Below are 17244 nucleotides of genomic sequence, written 5' to 3'. Positions count from 1 at the left end.
TGCTGTGACAAGGGGTCAGGACTGGTGCGGTTTCAGGAGGCTGCATTGGCAGGATACACGCGTTTTCTCCCTAGTTGGGAAAGGGGGACAAGTCCCGAGGGTCGGCAGCAGTGCCGTGCCAAGCCCTGGACACAGCTCTGCCACCACTGCCACGGGCACAAGGGGCGCACAGGAGTGCAAAAAGTGGTGCCAATAGGAAAACTAAAGCTTTATCATTATTCAGTCGCTTTGGCAAACCCGTTAGCAGAGGACAGCTGATCTAGCAAAGCAAAGAGCAGCCAGCTCAAAGCAGAAGGGGAAAAAGGTAAAACAAGAAGCAATGGACATGCCAGCGAGGGGGAGATGAGTGACCATCTGTGCAATGATTTAACAGCCTGGGCAGCGTGGGGGAGACGTGTGGGCAGCGGGTGACAAAGATGAGAAAGATGCTGATGTTTGAAGGCAGGACACTTCTGGGCCACGGTAGGGCTCTGAGGATCAGAGATCTGGTGCTCACGTTGCTTTGAGCTGCTGAAGGCTCCTCTGGGCTGGGCCAGAGCTCCGCCGTCACCTCAGCACTCGTCCCCCTTTCTCAACTGGGGAGAAAACGCACGTGTCCTGCCAACACGGCCTCTGTCTCCAACCACCAGACTACAGCTCTCTCCAGGGTTAACAGAGGCCTCGGGTGTCTCTGTCCCATTCAGGACTCTCCCATTCCCACTCCCTTCCAGCGGCAGCAAAGTTGTGCTGCCCGAGACAAGGCATGCAGAGTGCACACAGACCCTCTGTGACCACGTGGGAAGAAACGGGGCTTTGCTACCAGCATCACATAAGCTCACCATCTCCCTGGGTAACAGACAGGCGGTAGCTGCAGGGGCTCACAAGGCTCGCTCGTCCCTGCTGCCAAAAACGTCTCTTGGCTCCTCCATCGCAGGAAGCAGAGGCTCAAGAGACTCATCTGGCAAGGTCACTGGAGACCTGGGGAGAGTCAGGAATCGAATGCAGCTCCCTGGAGCCCCATGGCCTTAATTGTGAGGTCGTTCTGCTCTACATCAGCTGCCTTTGCACGTTTTGTCCCCTCCTGAATACTTTCTGATCCTACTTGTGGAATAAAGCATACTGTGCTGACTTGTCTTGAAAAGTTTTTCCTGCTGCAAGTATCTTCAACCAGAGATTATTCAAGGGGTGCCACTGAATAATTAATGCCATTAATGAATAATAAAGCTAGTCTAACTTTGCATGCGTTTTTCATTTTGATTGTAGAAGAACAGACAAGTTGGTTTTAAGTTACTCCTCCAGTCAAGTGACAGTCTAGGACCAAACTGGGCAAAAAGGCTGTTTGCAAGGCTCCTCAGGCAGCGGCAGGACCAGTGGAGCCAAACAGCCTGGCTGCCAATGCAACAGTCCCTCATCAGGCAACTCAGCTCTGTTTAGGCTGCAGACTTTCTCTGACAAGAAACATCCTCTGCAGTTAATGCCTGTCCTGCCCAGCGTGTGATCCAGCCCTGCTCCGCCTCGCATGCAGCAGAGCTGGTTACAGCAACCCTATGACCTCCGGAGGCAGAGCACCCAGGCCTGAGGCTACCTTGCTCACTCGCACCACACCTGGGTAAGGCTGAGCTCACCCAAGACCAGCCCACAGGATGCAAATCGCAGGGCTGAGCAGCCACTCAGGGAGGGGCGTTACATCTGCACTGTTAGGGGACACTGGGCCACAACCCGTGTCTGTGCGTGGCCCACTCAGGCAGGAGTCAGGTCACAGCCGTGCTAAATCCATGAACGTGGAAGGGAAGCAAACAGACTGCCCTTTTCCACATGCTTAGCCCTACCCTTGCTCTGCCCTTGATGGTGGGGGGACGCAGCTCTGCAGCAGCCGTTTCTTGAGGGAGCAGCTCCGGGAAAACCCAGCCCGTTGTGATCTGCCCCTGCCCAGCCCTCCGCCACCTCCTCCGAGGAACGCAAGCAGCAGCAGCAGTGCTTTCCGCAGGCAGCAGCTTTCCATTTGCAGTTTACTGCTGCTTTCACAGCTGGGGATGTCACAGGGATGGTCAGAAGATGTGTGCAACTCATCTGGCCCTCTCTGAAATGAGATTGCTCCAAGTTATGCTATGAAAACTAATTTACTGCTTGTGCTGCATTTCTTTAGGTGATGGAGAGACACCAATTGACACTTCAGCTAGTGGATGTGCCAGCTGCTTTTAGTTTTTCGTTTCCCTTCCTTCCTATAATCCATCTGCTTAATGCGTCATCTGAAAGAAGCCCACTTAGCACATGAACTTTGCTTGAACTGCTGTAATACACAGCTCTGGGCTTCACCTGCAAAGGCGATGAGTGCACCAAGGGAGGTAAGTGGAGAGACTTGGGAGAGGGACAGCTCAGATCCCACCTGAACCCAGAGCCAAGGAGTTAGACCACATCACACTTGCACAGCACAGCATGCAGGGATGCTAACATCGATTTGCTATACGCTAAGCCTGGCTGTACCCTCAAGAATCAGAGTGGAAAAGCGGACAAGTTTGGAAGAGATACTAATAGCAGAAATTCGCCAACGTTTTCCTCCCGTTACCCCAAGACTCAGCAGCAGCAGAAGGAAATTTTGCAGTTGGGTAACTCAAAGTACTGCAGTCTAGGCAAGGGTGCTCTCGAGCGTGAAATGTGTTTTTGGGGATGCACAGATACCATTGCCTCAGCTGCACACCACAACAAACGTACCTTGCCCGTAGCATTCACTGCCACCCCTGCTCCTGTTTCTGCTCCCCCGCCCACCATCTTTGCCATGCTTCCAGCCAGGGGTGTTCCAGCTGCCCGTTTGCACAACACTCCTCTTCCTACGCTCTGATTTGGCTCTCGCAGATATAAAGGGTTTTTTTTGGCCTCCTTTGACTAGCGAAAGGGAGTCCAGCTGGAGGCACGGTAATTCTGGGCAGCCTGAGCTAAGGCAGCCTGAGCTAAGGGTTCTTTTTTGCTGATGGACTTGTAGAACAAATCATTTCTCCTTCTCTTGGCCTCGGTCATTCAAAGTTACAAGTGTTGCAGTGCACGACACATCCCTTGCAGCAAATGTGCAGCGCCCAGCACAGCTGCGATCTGCTCCGTGTCCCAGCCCAGAGCACATGAGCATAAAGATGTGATCTGCTCTGCACTGTTCCCAAACTCCTGGTGATATTGTCTGCCTCAGCCTGACTCACGTGCCACTATTATCGACTGCCCAACCTGAGAGATGGTTTATGTCTTGGGTATTTGTTTTGCAGTCTGTTGTTGTCAGGTAGATGTGATTGACAGGCTTGAGCTATTTGATCTGCATTTGGGCTGCACAGCATCTCTTGAATGCTTATGAAGCAGAACAGGAGGAACTGTGCCTTCCCCTCTCTGATGGCAGACTTCAATTACAGCATTTTTTTTTCTTCTCTGAGACGCCAAGCCACTGCGCCGCCTCTAAAAGCAGGACTCATGCTTCAGCCTGCTCTATCACCCTCGCCCAAGAACCAGCTGCGAGATCCAAGCATCCGTAGCTGGAGCTCCCCCGCCAGAGCGCGGAGCTTTGTAAACTCTGACTGCTGCCCAGTGTAATAATCACAAAAGGAAAAAGGAGGAGGCAAATCTGGGCTCAAAGCTGCCAGGAACAGACATACATTTGTCATTGCTCCAACATGCAAAATTAACTCTGCAAATCTGCAGAAACAAACACTGGTGTCTCCGGGCTCTAGTGAGGAGGAGAAAAGTTTGCAAGTTTACATCACAGAAAACAAAGAATAAAAATATCTGAGTAAGCAGTAAGGAGGACTGATGGTACAAGTGAGACACCATTCCTTGGGGCCTTTTCCAAACAAACCTTTGGATATACACAAGTCAACTGTTAATTTCCTCACGGCCTTACAGAAAGCTCATTAGGAGGCTTACGAGGGGCACAGGCCTGGAAGGTAACGCAGGAGCAACTGCATACTCTCCGCTACTTTTTAAGATGAAGGCTTATGAACACAATTCACCTTGGGTGGAAAAAGCGTGCCAATAACCTTCCTGCTCCGATGCAGTCAAACCCTGCAAGTGCTGTAGCGAGGGCAGGCCCTCAAGGCTGCGTTATGGACATTCATGGCAGCTGCAGAAGGAGGCAGGTACCCGGAGAGCTGCAGTACCCCCCCCCACACCCCATGCAGGGAGCCCGCGCAGGGGACCTGTGAACTCCCTCTCTCACTGCAACGAGAGCTGCTTTCCCTGCACAGTGACATGACTCCTGCAGCTGACTCTCCTAAATGCGTGAAGGCCCCAGCAGCCTCGCAGGCTCTCCCAGTGCTGCATACAAAGGAAGGGTCACACGCCTGCCCGCCTCTCGTGCCACCTGCCAGCTATCCGGGACAGGCTGCCTCTGTGGGGCTGCAGTGCTCAGCTGAGGTATTTCGCTTCTCCTGCAGTGACATGATAACTGGGACCAGCCTGCCCAGCCCAGGCTGGGCTGTGGCCCCCTCCCAAAGCAGCGCAGGGGCCTCTTGCTGTGCCAGCCGCGCTTCGGCTGGCAGAGCCTGCAGCCGCCATCGTTGGCAGGTTAACGCTGCCCTTCCCAGCTCTGTGCTCCATCAGCGCGCCTGATGCTCTCCTCGTGCTTTCATGCCTCTGAAACACATCCAACCTATGGAGATCACCCAGGAAAACTAACACATAAATCTGTCATTTAACAGTTTGCATGATTGAGTCAAATATCCTCCTGCTACAGCAATAAGGCCAATGCCAAGGCCCTGATTAAATCCAGCAATCTTTACCATTAAAAATACAAGACTGAGTTCTTCAAGTCTTTCCAAGTCCAGTAATTTACAGTCTGTCATGGTTAACAAAGACACAGGATTAGTTCTTGTGCATCTTCTCGAAGTATCTGTGGGGGACAAAGTCTGTATTTCAGCTTTAAAGGAAGCAAACACAGCCTAAGCACACAGTGCTCAGATGTTTTTCCTACTAAGTTCCAGTTGATAAGGCACTGTTCCCATGGGATGGTAGTATCCCAAACCCTCCCCCCCACCCCTAAAAGCAAAATGAGGGCTCTGTTGTGCCATGTGCTATTTATAATATTAGGGGCAAGGTCTACTCCAAATGACTCGCAGCCTACACAGACAAAGGTTCACCATTTTAAGGAAGAGGAACTCAGGCCCAGATAAGTGAAAGTACTTGTCTGAGATCCTAACAGAGTCCTGCTATGCCAGACTGCTCATCTCACATCTCCTGCTCAGTACTGCATACACAGCACCAACCCCGGTCCCAAGCTTACGTAAAAGCTTCTGTTAATAAAATTTGAGTGTCCTATAATTCCAGCTTTAAAAATTTCCAAGGTCACTGCAAGCCCCATATCTCCGTGTGGGCTGTAGCTCATGGCGTTGCCGAGCAGCGTGTGAATTGCTTTGTTTAGTAGAAAGAGACAGGGCATCATTAACCACCTTCAACATCAGGCAGTGCATAAGAGGAAATACGGCCTGCCAAAGTCGAGACATGTAAGTTATGCAGCACAGGTCTGTGAAATAGTGAGCTGTGATGTACAGCACCTCTTCCAGAGATCATCAGTTACCCTCATCCAGCACATTTCCCTTTATTAGGTGACCAAACAAGTGCCTACTCCAGGCTGATTCATGACCAGTTTACACTTCTGAGAGCTGCATGTATCCTGCTGGCCTAACCAAACTTGATCAGATTAGGGCTCTCAAGATTGCTGCTTGCAAATCTGTACGGGCAGGATTAAGAAGTTGCCACGCAAATAGAGAGCACAGAAACATTGCTGGCCTGCAAGGCTGCAAACTGGGTCCGAGAAGACACTCCCCTGTCTGTAATCACCCTGCAGGATTCCCCACTGCCAGGGCAGCCTGGGAATGCCACGTTATCTGAGCATTTGCATTCGTGAAGGTATCTTTAGGAACGAAAGAGAGCACGTGCTCTACCTGCAAATCGGGTCAGGACGTCTCTGTGGCTCAACGGGACTCCGGCTTCGGCCGCCATTGGAAGGACAGGGCCTTCAAATCACAAACATCCCGCTTCCTACAGGCTTGGTGAGGAAGTCTGGGCCCCTGGAAAGGGCAAGACCTAACAACTGCGGATGCCTGCTTCCCCACCTGGAAAAAAATAGCACCTTGTTTTTGTTAACCGTCACATCTCTTCCACTGAGATCCCTCCAGTATCTGAGTAACCTAACCCTATTCCTACTACTGCTGCATGAAGCTTTTCTGAATAACATTTACAGTTTCATACCCTCCCTGAGAGTATCTGTACCATGAAAGATTTCGTTTTGCACTAGTCAAATCCAAGTCCAAGTAACTTTTATTAAAATTCTGTCACATGTAAGATTTATTTTCTTAAATATTAGTATTGTCTCAATTTTGAAAACACAGCCCACTAGGGAACAGAAACGCTCCAGATATTTTATTGCTCTAAGTGCGTCAGAATATGGCAAGTTATGTGGGCAGAGAGCTTCTCTAAGACAGCTTCAAATAAAGCTATCATCTACAGCTACATAGCAGACTCATCTTCATAATTACCTTGTCACTAATGCTGTCTCCTGCAGGCCACTGATTTGAATTTCTCCCGAAGTCCGGAGGAAGCGTCTCCCCATTCGTTTCTGCTGCGAGAGCCCTGGGTGAAACCGAATCCACCCCCGTGCACAGGACAGCCCATGGCCCGTGCTGCACGAGGGCAGACGCAGCCCTTTGCACCCCAGGACGAAGCCCAGCTGTAGCCCTAGCCCAGCTGCAGGAGCCGCCACCTCAGACGTGCCAAAAATTGGTGCCAATGAGAGGCATGGGGGACGGCAGGGCAGGGCCGGGCCGAGCCCCGCTCTGCTGCCTCTCACACGGCACCCGCCAGCCCTGCTGCTCTCCCCTCCTGACCGGGGCGTCCCCAGGGTCCCCACAGGCTGCCGATGCTGGAAGGGTGCCGGGCCGGGCTCCTTCCTCATATGGATATGGGTGCTGCCACACCTGGAAGCCTCCTAGGCCAGCAGCCATCTCCCTTGGCCAGAAGCAGAGGCGAGGATCAGCAGTGCACCTGCAAAACACCCCTGTGACAGCCCTCCAAAGCCAGGATCGGGCTGTGCCAGTCCAAGAAAGCTCTGAACTCTAACCAAAGTGAGCGCTGTGCGGGAGATTCACTCCGATTAGATGAACCGTTTAATTTGCTTTCACTTTGAGCTGACTAAATAAGTCATCTAATAGTCAGCATTCTCTTTGCATGTCATATACTTTTACATCTCTTAATACTGCTAGGAACAAAAAATGCAAACCTTGAGATTACTTGATTGCTGTTATTGTTCCTCAAACTGTTTGTTTGACTAATGAATCACATTAGGTTAAAATTTAAGGAAAAAAGACATGCTGTGCTGAGCACATGTTACTGCAGGAGGGAGAGGGAGCCTTTGAAATTGCAGAAATTATGTTGACCTGTATTCTGAAGAGAACGGCAGATTTTCTGTTTTAAGACTATTTTTCAATACAGGCACTTGAACAGCCCATGACAGCAAGACAGCTTAACAGATATGACACATCCATCCTCCATTCTGCTTCCCAATTCCATTCCCTTCTGCATGCGGTTCAACAACCTCAAGAAAAACAGCAACCCTTTCCAGGGCTTAGAGAAGGCACGGCTCCGACAGAGCGATGACGGTGGTGACCTGCCCTCCCTGCCAAGGTCCACCTTCCTCCTCACGGCTCTGTCCTTCCTCCCCCTCTTCCACAGGCAATTTCCCCCTGCAGAGCAAGTGTTGGGTAAAGCACCTTTGCCACAGGTGACAGCAGCAGCTCCCTTGCCTGCTGCAAGCTGACACGTTCATAACTGACGTGCTGGGGAAGCGCTCGGTGTTCTTGATGGCAAATAATTGGACTGGGCACAGCTCTTGCAATACCTCTCTCACATCAAAATTAATAGAAATTTTATTTCTGCCTTAGAAGATAGGCCTCTGCTTCCCTGAATTCACTGTGATCAAATCTTTCTAGATCTGTCAGTAGCTGCTTCAATAAAGCAAGAGCTGCAGCAGCGTATTAAAACAAGCCGCAGTGCCCTGCCCTGTGCACAAAAACGCCAGGAGAAAAAAATCCCTCCTTCTTAGAGAGTCGCTGCACCTCCTGACAACGCTGTGAAGGCTGCCCTTGCACACGCAGGAGCCTTTGCTCTTCGGACAGTACTGCTGCTTCAGGAGCTGCTCTGTATTTTTCCTCCGTTCACCTGTGGTTGTCATTGTGTGTGCAAGTATGTAAATGTAATCTGCAGAAGGGGCTGCAAAGCACAAGGAAGAACAAACGATCAGAAGAAAAACAGCGACGATCCCTCAAGGACCCAGGAGAGAGATTTTCCTTGCCATGCTGTGACACCAGGACGTGACACCCATGGCATAAATACACTGTAATTGGCTTCCTGCAAGAGGAGCATGTTGGAGAGGAGCATCATTGCGCAGCCGGGGTACAGGTGCTGGAGGAAAGCAAGCGACGTGCAGGGCCGACCCTGACTGTACCGCCACGGGACCCGGGGAGGAGGGGGAAGGGGGGCTTTAGAGGAGACAGGAAGAAAAGGGCTCTAAAGTCTGAATTTGGCCTGGATCAGCTCTTTTGCTGGCAGATCTGCTGAGAACGGAGGCTGGACCAAACACCCTGGAAAATGTCCGTGCGAGGTGGGTCCCAGCCCACAGAATAGACGCTGCGCTCCCCCTAACCGACACAGCAGCCACCTGGTTTCTGCATGGAGGAGATGCTAAACTCCTGTGCTGAACAGCCCCTGCTCGCTACTGCTCTCGTGTAAGCAGATATCGGCCGGCGATGTCGAAGGCAGGCGCCCAGCTTGATTAAATAGACAAAGCGCTCTGTTTATCTTGTTGTTCAGTTCTTCTCCGCTGACTTAATTGAAAGGGTTCTACCGAGCTAAAAGTGTCATTCCAACTCCAAGACAACAGGATCTCGCAGGCTTTTAAGCAGTCAGAGAACAGGTTTATTACACAGAGCGAGGTGTAGAAGGAAAAAGCAATCGTGCATCTCTCTTTTAATGAGACAAGAAAGAGCAAGAGCTCTGGGCTGGTTTGCAAATTCCTTGACCGCATTTCTGAAGGGTTCAACCCTTCAGAATTATAGGCTCAACCTAAACGCAGTCATTTCTTAGCCAAACCATATCAGTGTCAACAGCTTTAAAGTTCCATTTCATTTCTGATTCACTTTGAACTCTCACTTCCCCCTCGATATAAATTCCCTCAAAATGTCACTCAACTACAGCAGATTCTTCCTTCTTGCATGTAGCTGTTAAGCAACCGCTGAGCATCGTTGAAATAAGAGATGCATTTTACCATGTACTGTAAAAGGGGGATGAAGCTCTCCTCTGATGTCTAGCTTACACTGTGACCTAGTGCATTGCAAACCAAAACACTTTCATTTTGATTTACTACTACTCTGCAACCACTTTGCACCGGTGAAATCAACTCCAGAATTTTAGGGAAGACTAGAAATAATCTCCAGCCTCATTCTCTGTGCTGCCTACTCAAAAAACGTATGTAAAGCTGATCTGAGTGCTGTTAAGTGCCAGCTCTGGTAAAAATGACTGCGCAGGGTGTAAGGAAGCATCTAGCCCGTTGGCCTTTGTCCCATGCCAAGCCACAGAATCAACAGAAAACTCTTCATTTGCTGAGCTCTACCTTGACCTTATTCAACAGATTCTCATCTTCAGCAATCAGAAGAGCCCACAGCTACATGATCGCAAAGACCCACTGCCCACAAGTGCCTCTTGCTCCCCTCAAGTGCCAGGGAGCCTGCGAGGAGGGACGCCTGGGCGTTCAGACGGCACGCCACATGGACTGCAGCCTGACATGTCCGATCCAACACAGGGCAACGTAATCCTGATGGATGGCCACAAGGTAATGGGAATTTGTCCTGCCGTCTTGTCATTTAACCTTGGAAGTAGTAAAAGCAGGAAAGTCATCCACAGGATGGTACCAACCTCCCAAAAGCATCCATTTCCATCAGAACAAGCCAAGCCATAAATTGCACCAACGTATCTGTCCACCTGCCACTACCGCAGAACACCTGGCACAGCTGTGGCCCGTTAACCCCCTGGGAACGGAAACCCCCCAGCAGGATGGCAATCCTTTGCTCCCAAAAGCATGTGCTGCAAAGGCTCCCTTTCCTCCTCCCACTTCTTCCCAGGCCTTAGGACTGCAAGCCCCAAGCCAGTGAAGCCCCTTCGAGTCACACAGGGTATGGGGGCAGTCCCAGCCTGCGCCTTGCCCAGACAGAGCAGGAGCTGAGCAGAGGCGTAAGGGAACTGCAGGTGTGACCAGAGCCAGGGATTCAGACAGGGTGCGTCTGCTACCTTGGCTGAAGGACTGCACGTGCAGTGGTGATGTGCATGAGCTCTACAACGCGTGGGGAAGAGCACGTGCGCCTGTGCACGGGCCGTTCCTGCTCTTGCATGGCGGGCAGTAGGAGCTTCTCTCCCTCCACACGCTTTGAAGTTGATTAGAACGGACTTGGAAATAATTTTAACGTGATTTTTTTTCCCTCACTCTTCCTGCTGAGCCCAGCTCCCAGGTCCAGGGATGGTATCTGCCAAACTCTGCAGGGCACCGATGATTTTCTTTGCATTGTGCCTCTCAGCTGGTTGAAGATGCTGTCTAAGGGCTGCAGCTTTCCGAGCCCAGAGTCCTAATTGTGACCCTGCTATGGTTCAGTAATCACCTTCCCTCCTTTGCTACCCTCCTCCCTCTTGCTGCAGTGAAGCTGTGGCCTGACCTGACAGCACCCAGCACGCTTTCGCAGCAGCCCGCTGCGTTTCTCGCAACGAGCAGGACTGTAACTTCACGGCAGGATCAATTAGACATCCGAGCCAGGCTGAGGTCTCCTTCAGGCTCATACTGCAGACACCTCTCCAGCGGCCAAGGAGGAGTTTGACAGAGACCCACTGAAGCAGGTAATAAAGTGGGATTTCTGTGACTTTTTTTCCATCTCTGTGAGATTATTTCTCCTAGGTGTAGGCTTTGCAAGGCAGCAAGACACGGAGCTTGGAGCAGAGGGACAGAAAGCGACCCCAGCACTCGCTGCTAGAAGGGCTGAGTCATCCCTGGATTTTCTCACTGAGACCGGGAGGGAGGCTTGCAAGTTCTTCTTACAAATCTATTATCTCCGCTGATAAGCCCAGGCAATCTTCCCCCTGCAGTATGAGACAGCCGTTCCCCTTTTCATTTACCAACAGGCAAACCAAACAAGCTACATTCATCACAGCCTGTTAACAGTTCCTCCCATATGACCCTATTAAAGGCTTGTGAAGGGCTACCTTTATAAAACCACCGTATTTGCAGAACACAAATGAAACTCAAATCTGGCACCAAGAAAAATCCTCCATTGGGTTTCTGTCTACTTTCCAAAGGCACAAAGTACAATTAAAAACCAATATAGGCCAAACACCGTCAGCATTTATGTAACACAGTAGTACCGAGGGGCTGAGCACCCCCATGGACAGATCTGCAGTCATATCCGGACTCCTCGCCGCAGACATGAAGCTGCCCTGGAGGCAGGTACTTGTCTGGCTTACAGGCTGGAAGCTCCCGCGGGGAAGGGGAGGCTCAGCCAAGCCTCGGGCAGGCAGAACCTGACGGGCTGACACACACCCCTGGCTGGGGCAGACCTTCCTTCTCCTGTAAGCAAGCCTTCCCTTCACCAGCACGGAGCTGGTCTGTATGTCAGATCCCAGCAGCCCATGAAGAGGAAATCCAGCCCCTCTGACACTGAAGCAAGCAGAAGGGAAGCCAGAGATGCAGCAGCGCACATGTAACGAGTACATCAGGACCTGTTCTCAGCGAAGAACAGCCACCCGACTGACCGCAGTCATCGAGAATTCACTAAGATCAGGGATGTTTTTCGAGGCTTTAGATTCTCGCTTTCTGCCTCCGGCCTACTTGTGCTCAGCTCCAATTACTCCTTCCTAAAATCAGTACGCTATTCTCTTTTACTGAAAACCAAGAAGCAGCTGGATAATCCTACCATAAACACGTTCACATCCAATCTCCCTGTCCCCTTGGTAAGGCAACAACAAGATTTGATCTAGGCAACACACACGCAGAACGACAAACTGTGTGTGCATGCATACACATAATGATTTAGCACAACAGTCGCTTTGCGAACCAACCCCTAAAGCTTCCAAATTTAGCCCTATTCAAAGGCTCGTACAGATCTAACATTATATTGATCTGATCTCTGGAATCAGTCCAGTTTCTGTGAGCGTGAAAGTCAAGGCAACACGTCTAAGTGGAGATAAGACAATCAGCTTCCTTTTTTAAAAAAAAGGATATATGGCCTTGTGCATTTGCTGATGCCTTGGACAGGGAGGAAGCTGCAAAAGTAATAGCAAATACAGCATATAAGTGAACAGTACAAGCACACAAAAATAGGGCAGCTGCTCACATTTGGAACAGATTGAGTTTCATCAACTTACTCCAAGATTAGGCAAGGTACCCTTGATGCAAGTATTTTGGGTTAATTACCTACTAGCAGAGTCCTTGTCCTTCTTAGGAATATGTTTGTTTGGGGATTTAAAATGCATGAAAATGGAGGATGAGTCCCTTCTGTTCTCAGAAGCCCTCTTTTGCAAAGAAGCAGGATGGATTACTGAGCATGTGCCAGATAAAAAGCAAACCCCAGCTGGACTCGAATGCTCATGCGACAGCTGAGCTAAGATCTTGCCCCTCAAAAACATGATACTGTATGAATGAAGGATTCTGGGCCTGCCAGAGCAGAAGTTTCTTGGCCTTCATGATTTTTTTTTTATTTTGAAGATCAAAAAGGCTCATTTTGAATCACAGAAGCAGCAGCAGCATACCTGGTCGTTTCTGCAAACTGTGGCGTTGAGTGCCGGCAATCCCAAACTGCGATTCTGCCAAACTCTTTTCATGATGAAAGGCTGCAGGAAACTATCCCCAGAGTGTTATCACCTTTTTAGGACAGGATCCATCACCAGAAGCGCTCAATATCCCAGCCAGTGAAATGTTTTGTGCCTAGGAATTGGGAGTCAAGTCCTCTGCCCTTTGCTCCAGTGGGCCTGAGACACGAGTCACTGGCACTTCAGTGGCAGCTCTCGCTTGGCTTGTGGCCGCCCTGTTCCCCAAACCATCGAGCTGTTGGTTACTCTGGGGCCAACAGATGTTTCTAGATATGATTCTGAAGTGTCCCAGGCTCGTCCCGCAGCTGCTGTAGGGCATCTACCAGTACAGGTTTGTGCGTGCTGCGCAGGAAGGGGAAAACAAGCCCCTGCGCGGAGCTGCACAGGCAAGAGCAAGAATGTGGCTGAACCCCTCCACTTACTCCAGCAAAGGAGAATGGGGAGAAAAACTCCTACTGAACACTGCTTCAAAAACACAATTAGATATTCCGTTCCCTGCCCTGAAGACTAATAATTCACTCAGCTAGTTTGTTTACACGCGCACAAAAAAAATAAACAACCCCCTCCCCCATCATTTCTTAAACTGCGGCTCTTGCTTATGTGAAATATGACACTGCTACCTCCGCCACAGGGTAATTTATGGCCTCTTGTCCATGTCCTCTACAGCTTATCTAACCCTGTTTATTTTACATCTTCAGAAGACAAACTGGAAATCTGCTTCAAATGAAAGCTCAATGAGCAGTTTAACTCCTTTCCTTTCCAGTTTTAACGAGAGCCGGACTGGGGGAGGGGGCTACTACATACTTCCCCTGGAAAGGATAACTCTTCTGCATTTAGAACAATGGAAGCAGCTGTGGAGGAGCGAGCAATGCACGGAAAAGAAATGGGCAGCCCAAGTTTAGACAGCGAGGCTGTCCCAAGTGAGAAAACACCTCAGAGGGCCCCAAGCCTGCTGCATGCACCAGTTCCCCCCTCTGCAGTGCCGGCTCTCTTTTACCTTGCATTGCCTCTAGGCATATTTGATGATGGCTTGGCTTGCTCTGGATTGCACGAGTCCAAGCATGATGTTTATCATCTTCCGCCCCTCTTTAAGAGCAAAAAAGGTTTTAAAATTAGAGATAAAAGAAAAAACATTCCCTGGCTCTTCCAGAAATACCAGCACTGTCTGAAAGCACTCAGGAGACTGTGCGAGCTCCTCGGAAGCTGTCACAAATCACCTGGGAATTTGTCAGCCTACACCATATGAGCAGCCTCTAAAGTCTTTCTGTAGTAAAAGTCATCCTCCAAACATCAGATATAAAGGCAAAAATATCATTGAAATGTAGGAGTCCTACATTCCAGCCCTTTTAGCACAGGTAGCAGAGTACCAAGCACTTTCCTTTAAATAAAAGGAAAAGGGTGTGTGTTTGGGGGGAGGTCCCCCTTTCAAGGGTAACTGAACCAATACAGGTGGTTCTACCTTTCTACCGCTCCAACAGTGATTCCTGCTCCCTCGGATCCCGCTCTGGAGTGGCGCAGGAGAGCTGTTGCGGCAGTTCGAGCTGTTTTCAGCTGCAGGAGTATGGAGCAGTTTGAGTTCGTTGCACAATGTGCTGCTCCCAAGCTAAGAATACGCCTGGGAGTTCCCAGGAAAGTGCCTGGGGTGGGTGCAGGGAGCACCTATCACTTTCATGCGCCTTCTCTTCCCTGCACCTGGCTTTGCAGCAGCTGCAGGCCAGAGGTCTTGGTGATGCTGAACTCCGTGGAAGACCTCAGCAGCTCCAAGTGTACCAGGGCTTCCTGCTCTCTGCTGGCTGGCTGTTGGGGGTGTCAAGTATTTCTGGGTACAGGCCAAGCTGTGGCTGCATTTGGGCCTCTAAGACCCTCTTAAGCATGATGTGCAGCTCCTGCGACTGCCCCAGTCATCCACGCCTGCTGGATTACAGCAGGGTAAGCATACCAGCCCTACTAGCACGGCTTTCTAAAGAATCTCAATCTGGCCCCAAAACCCCATTTCTTCCTTCCAAAAGGCACAGCCTTTAAACTTTATTGAAGGGCCAAGAAGTCTCCACTCTGATTAGGACCGCTCAATCATGAACTTAACCCAAGCATAAAAATTACTGTTGCTCTCTTTACTATACTCGTGTCCATAAAATTACAAGCTAAAAGGCTACAGCTCTGCCCATTTCCGCCAAACCCATTATCTTTTTAAACAGCTCCATGGCTTTGACGCTGTGCATCTGTCATCTTGCAAGAGGAGACAAAACGAGGAGGGGAAGCAAATGAAGAGACTGGGGGAGGGGAAAGCAGGCTTTTACAGCCACCCATAAACAATTTAGCAAGGGAAGGACATCAAAACCAGAACATTTTATTAACTTGACAATAGAAGAGTATAATCCTGAGAACAGAGCTTTTAAAAACCAGGGACGTCCAGTTTCATTAACTCTGCCCAGATGCTATGAAGCTGCGAGAGCAAAAGGAGGAAAAAGACTGTGGCCTGAGGACTTGTCTACATGCACAGATTAATTTGGATTAAGAGCGGGGATGAATTTATGGGACTTTGCTATTTCTGAGCAGTGTCCAAAAATGGAACTATTCAGGAAAGAAAAGCCTTGAGCCCCCACAGGTTGCTACAAACACACCGTGCCCAGAAGCCCATCTGTGGCTCTGTGTGGCTGCGGCCAAACGAGGAGAAGTATGGTCAGAATTAAAGGCAGCAACCCTCTCCCAACTTCCAGTGAGCAAACAAGAAAGCATCAGATCTGGTAAGTCACCTAATCACAGTCAAAGGACAGGCCTAAAAGCTAACAAAATACAAACTGGTAGAGCCAGGAAGTTTTCATTATTAAAATAAGGTAAAAACACTCAAGTTCTTGATCTACCACCAACGCAGCTCTATCCACAAAAGCGACAATAGCCAAACGACACAGGTGGTAAAAGAGTACTCAAGGAAATAGCGCAGGGCTCACTGCTCTTTAATTGTTAATTGCTGTTCTGTAAAGAACATTTCATCTTTGGCAACCAGATTTTTCCACAAAAGTATGTATAGTGTCTACAGCGTAATTGTACTAGAAGCTTTGAACTGAATAGTGAATATATCTGAGAGATAAATGCTCCTGGAAAAAGGGCACGCCATACTTGAATGACATTAAGAACAGCTGGACCAAGACAAAGAGAAGGTTCACCCATCCTGCCAGCTTCCTGCCTCCCGCAGTGACGACAAGTGCCTTTGAGCTGTGGAAGGACAGGGCAACCACATGGCAACGCTTCCTCAGCCTCCTCCTTGGGACACAGCTGGGAACAGAACCCAGGTGCCCTAACATCAGGACAAGGCTTTGTCACCAATTTGATCCCTTGACATCACATGATGTCATGGCTTCTTGTGCCTGCTTCTCTACAACCACACAAGGTGACATAAAATCCACATTAATTGCAACAGCTGCATCTTTACACTTGCTTCTGTCCAGACAAACAACAGCCAGAGATGATGCAGAGAAGAATCAGTGTCTTGGGCTAAGGGGAAGCAGCATCGCCATCTGGGAGGGGATGTTGTTTTTATAAATGGAGGAAGGTTTATTTCGCTGGGCTGTCTCAGGTCAGCACAGATGTTCAACGAAAGGTTCTTCGACCTGCAAGCCTTCTGACCTGTCACCATCCGCCCAGTCTGGTCATACGTGGTGTGCTCTCTCCGCAGATAAATGAGGGTCGTAGAAGAGTAAATTTTAGATGTCAAAGGTAAACGCTAAACCTCAGCAGCGGTACAAAGGTGGCAGCAGCCGAAGACTTTCAATCAGCTCTGAGCCATGAACCATATTTACTGCACAGTTAAGAGCATCTGCGTGTGGAGGATTCAGCCACAATTACCCGCCAAATAACCTCAGTGTCACAGTCAAAGCTGTGCAGCAAACAAGGAGAGTCAGAGTCTGAAGACAGAATGGAAAGCCTGATGAAAAACCACATGCAACTGAAGCAGAAGAGCAACAGCAATAGACATCTCCATTAATCTGAGTGTGAACCCTGGGAGAGACACTTTTGCCTAGCACAAGGCTCCTAAACCCATGTCAAGGTGTCAAGTCCACCAGGGATTTTGCAAATACTATTGATTTTGCACACAAGGTGTTCCGACTGCTATGGTGATAGGCACTACCATAAAACCTTGCAATTGATTGACAACTAGCTTGTCAGGCTGGCAGCAACTACTGGATCATCCCATTTAACCTCCTGGGTATTGAGGGCAGAAAATTTCCATCCACTTACTCCTGGACTCACGAGCGCAGTAATACATGCTCAACTAAAGTGTATTTTACAAGAAGATTTAGATGTTTGAGGGAAGCCAGTATTTTCCATCATTTCTGGCAGTTAATTAGTTCTGACAGTTAATTAATCCGTTCTACTCACTGTCCTTCGCTTCTA

General features: G+C 49.6%; 1 long non-coding RNA gene across 5 annotated transcripts in view; it reads right to left on the bottom strand.

Moving 5' to 3' along the window:
- Nucleotides 1–17244, bottom strand: part of LOC104141147 (uncharacterized) — a 122558-nt gene that overhangs the window by 28026 nt on the left and 77288 nt on the right. The window lies entirely within an intron of this gene.

This window comes from Struthio camelus, chromosome 16 (genome assembly GCF_040807025.1).
Source record: "Struthio camelus isolate bStrCam1 chromosome 16, bStrCam1.hap1, whole genome shotgun sequence".
Classification (NCBI taxonomy): Eukaryota; Metazoa; Chordata; class Aves; order Struthioniformes; family Struthionidae; genus Struthio; species Struthio camelus.
Note: the sequence above shows the minus strand (reverse complement) of the source record. Positions and strands in the feature narration are given on the sequence as shown.